At 58.2% G+C, this 4,423-nt stretch overlaps 1 long non-coding RNA gene across 1 annotated transcript in view; it reads right to left on the reverse strand.

Moving 5' to 3' along the window:
* The window catches only part of LOC112478319, a 9,365-nt gene extending 5,002 nt beyond the window's left edge, over nucleotides 1-4,363 (reverse strand). Inside the window, exon 1 of the long non-coding RNA XR_003045765.1 lies at nucleotides 4,190-4,363. This is a non-coding gene — a long non-coding RNA (uncharacterized LOC112478319). The remainder of the gene's footprint in view (nucleotides 1-4,189) is intronic.
* Nucleotides 4,364-4,423: the final 60 nt, after the last annotated feature.

A 4,423-nucleotide genomic window follows, 5' to 3' on the forward strand; every position in this document is an offset into this window, starting at 1 on the left:
GCTCCCCTTCCGGACGTCTGATTTGCTCTCAGACCCACCGACGACTTCTTCGGCCAGCCGCTCGAACCCCGAGCGCGGCGCTTCCGTTCTACCCTCTGTGCAGCTCGTCCACGCCATGGCGATCTTCAGCACTTCGGTCGGGGTTGCGAACGTCTGCGCTGACACCTCCGCCTGTGTCTTCCCCGGGGCTGTGGCCGTCATAGCTTTTCTCCTGGGCCTCGGTGGGTTAGGGCTGTCTGAGGTTCCAGACGGTACCGTCGCCCTCCGCAGTCGCGTGATGGGCGGGGAGGGGAGGTCTAAGCGTCTGGAGAGCCGCCTGGGTCTCCTGCCGGGAGCGCAGGCCGGTGTCCGGCCGCCCCGCCTCTCCGGGGGGCTGCGCTCCGTCTGTGGCCCCCCAGCCCCTCGGGGTTTCGGCTGCTTCGGCCTCTCAGGGAGGACGAGCTGGATGCTGGGCCCGCTCCCCGGGTCTCCCTTCCCTCCGGACCTCGACCCTTCGGCTGCTCTTGGCCTTGGCGGCTCTCGGTCCCTTTCTGCTGACCTTTAAAATGCGTTCTATTCAGATTTTTCGAAACGATTCTCAGTCAGTGGCCGGTACAGTTCACTGTTCCAGGAAGCGCACGCCTTGCCTTTGACCTTTTAATGCTGATTTCGGCCCATATCTCTTCCTCCTATCTTCCCAAGTGAGTGGACGAATCGACCGCTAATGACCACTATTCGGAAGGTACAAGAGGTGACAGCAAATGACTCCTTCATGGCCGTTTCCATGGACCGTCAGAGTATTGGGAGAGGGCTGAATGCTTCGTGGCTATTTAAAGACAGTTGGGTTACATCGTTCTGTTCCCCTAAAGCGAACAATAAACGCAGGTGACAATCCACACGAAGGACCGGCCGAGCCCCCGGCGCACAGCGGGCACTCGGCTCGCGTTTCCTGCCATCGGGGGCTCCCGGAGCAGCTCCCCGGTCCCCTCGGGGCTGTTCCCGTCCCTCGTCTTCGGAAGTTCTTCCGAGACACTGGGGATCACACGTGTGTCCACTCCAGACGGTGACAGGTGAAATGCGCACTGTCACCACGAGTAAGGACGGCCCAGGCACCCACACCCCGGCGGCTCTTCTGCTGACCCGTTTGAGAAATCCCGAGGAGCCACATTGTCCAAAGCCCGGGAGCAGACACGGGACCCAGAAACGTCCCCTTCACTCTCCTCGAGCTGAAATATAACAGCAAAGTCGTACAACAAAAGACGCAGGAATGTTTCTTTCACAGATAAGCGTCAAAGAGAAAAACTCGCGAAAGAGACTTAAAAAATATCAGCCCATCATACTGTGTGAAACATTTAAATTCGGATTCAAACACAAATGTGAAAATAATTAAACTGACATTTATGAGGCAACTGAAATTTTGAACGTTGGCTTGATATTTGATGGTATTAAGGAATATTTTTAACATAACCACAACGCCATTATCAAGCCTAAAAAAAAAAGTCCTTACCATTTCTGAATGCATGCAGAGACATTTACAGAAGGTGGTTGTTGACGTTTTGGATTTGCTTATAAATAATAGGGAGAAAGGGGGTAGCGGGAGGGAGTTCAGATTAAAAAATACACATATCGGCCACCACCCGGCACCTGAAGCCAAGCGTCAGGCGCATGAGGCACAGCACGGGATTCCGCGTGTTTGGGATACGTGTGAGATTTCGTGCAATAGAAAGTTAAAACTATGCCAGGGAGAAGTGAGTATTTCTAAGACCGACTTCAGATCGGCCACCCCTTTGCCTCATCTCCTCTCCCCTCTGAATTTCCGGAGTAAACAATTAGCGTCTGCGCTCACGCCCTGTGGGGAGCGGTGCTGGCTGAGGTGCTCGCAGATAAACCAAGTCCCCATCTCAGCGACCTCTTTTCCCATCGAGTCTCCCTCCCCACAGGTGCCCCGCCCCGCAGAAGTCAAGGAAGACGCAATAGCGACCTGTAGGTTGCCCCAAGGGGGGCGTTTCACCAAGTCCCCATGTGACTGCCCAGAACCCAACCACTGGGGACATTTAACCAAGCCGTGATGTCGCACAGCAGCCCTCGTCTCTGCCAGGAGGGGACAAACGCAAACTCCGTGTGCGGAGTTAGAATTCCTGCAGGACAGACCCTGACATTAAGCCTCCTGCTGGGACAGAACCGAGTCGGGGGAGCCGGCCTCACCGCCTCCTTCCCCAGCGTCCCCCCTAAAGTGAGCTAGGTTAGGCGTTAAATCCCAGGGAAGAATTTAGAATATTCAGTATCTACGGGAACCAGTGCCCTGCAGATACCGAGGGGCCACGTAAGTTTTGGGGGAGTCGAAAGCCTCGTGTGGATTTTCCACTGAGGGGGTCGCCCCCCTGGTTCCTGTCACAGGGTTGTGTAGCCTTCTGACTGAGGCCGTGGAGCCAGCCGTAAAAACCAGCTTTCTAAGCTCCTCGTTCACTCACTCTTAAACGGGGTTCTCCTCCGTGACAGCGTCTGAAGCTGAATGAAAGAGCCATCTCGGTGGGTGGCCTTCCCTCCCCGCCAGCCTCCCCAAGTCAGACGGGACAGCCAGGCGGCCTCGAGGCCCCGGCCCAGACCCAGGGACACACGTGCCACCCCCTCTCCTCCTCCGTCACTCCTCAAACATGGGGGTGCCTGGGCCCCAAAGAGATAGTGCAGATCAGCGCACAGTCAGCCCTCCCACGCAGCGCCCGGCAGGCCCAAACGCTGCAGGTGTCTGCTGCAGAGCGCTGGGTGTCGCGGCCCCCACGGCCGCCCCGTGCCCTGCTGTGCCGTGTCGTGCCCGGGCCAGCTTTGCGCCGTGGCAGGCCGGGTCCCCCGTAGGGCCCAGCGGGCGTCGCGTGACATTCACGGTTCAGGACCCACAGGTTCCCGGCCTGCGGCGGTGACTTGACGTCCTGATGTGCTCTTTGATGCCGTTTTCCCCATGAAGCCAGCTTCTGGGGGGCACGGGGGCCCCTGAGCCTGGGATGCCCTGTGTTTTACTGTCACTCTGCTGTTTGGCTTAGCGAGGCACCGTGGCTCACTGACGGTGAGTCTTGCTGTCCCCCCCACCAGTCCCCGCTCTAGTCCCCGCCTCCCAGAGCTTCCCCGGAGCCGGAACCGGCTCTGGTCTCTGAGCCCAGCTGGTTCCGCCCGCCAGGAGGACGCCCTCGCCGACCGCCCCGGGTTTGGGACACACCGCGGGGCTGCTGGCCCAGCGAGAGGATGTCGCTCAGGGAGGCCGTGGCCGGCCCCGCCTGAGAACCTGGCTCTTAAGCCGTGGCGGTGGGCGGTGTCTGCGCGTCACCGAGGTAGCAGTCCTCGGCCTTGGTGTCATTTTCCGTTCCAGACCTCCGGGGGGCTGCGGGAGAAACCCCAACTGCAGCCCCTCAAAGGGAGGCCGAGAATGGACAAGGCGGGTGCCAAGGGCCAGCGAGGATGCGGCAGCCGGACCGCAGTCCAGGGCCCTAGGCCCTGGCCGCCAAGCCAGAATCCGTTTTGGTCGGTCCGTTTCTCTGTTTCCCTTTTTGAATTTGGCGTCGTAAATGCCGTCGCAGGGCATCTTCGTGCATTTCCCTTTCAACCTTGTTAACCCTCTCCTTTGTGACAGATAACAGCTTAACTGTCGGGGACGTCCAGACGGCCTCCGGTGACTCCAGCGTGGATGGATGGATGGATGGATGGATGGATGGATGGATGGATGGATGGATGGATGGATGGATAGGTGGGTGGATGGATGGATAGGTGGAAGGATGGATAGGTGGATGGATGGATAGGTGGATGGATGGATGGATAGGTGGGTGGATGGATAGGTGGGTGGATGGATAGGTGGGTGGGTGGATGGATGGATGGAGAGGTGGGTGGATGGATAGATGGACAGATGCATAGATGGGTGGATAAATAGATGATAGACGGATAGAACCCTGGGTGGCTGAATGGATGGAAAAATGGACATCTAGAAGTATGACTTCACTTCTGAACATGAGTCTTCTAATCTTAAAAATTAGAATGTGATCTGTTCACTGGCTATAGCAAAGCCCGCCTGAAAACGTGCATGTCGTGATGCTTGGAACAAAATAGTTCCAATAAAGATTCGCGCCTCTCCTCTGCCTGCCGTGACTCCGCCCGTGCTCTCTGACCGGCTCTAGCAGGCCTGGCCTGCACCTTCGGTTTCGGGGGGCAGGTCTCCCTTTCTCACCTTCAGGTCTGTGCATGGGGCCGACCGAGTCCCGTGAAACCCAACGGGCAGGCTTGGTTCTTTTCTCCCTGCAGCTGGTCCTGGAGACTGGGCATCTGTCCGAATGCCTCGGCCCTCGAAAATGAGGGGCTCTGACTTGCGCAGCCCGGTGTGTGGGATGTGGGGCGCTGAGAGCTGCCTGTGGGACAGAAACGTCCTGTTCAGGGGGCCTCCCTGGCATCGAGCGCCCAGGCG

This window comes from Pteropus alecto, unplaced genomic scaffold, assembly GCF_000325575.1.
Source record: "Pteropus alecto unplaced genomic scaffold, ASM32557v1 scaffold143, whole genome shotgun sequence".
In the NCBI taxonomy this organism is placed as follows: domain Eukaryota; kingdom Metazoa; phylum Chordata; class Mammalia; order Chiroptera; family Pteropodidae; genus Pteropus; species Pteropus alecto.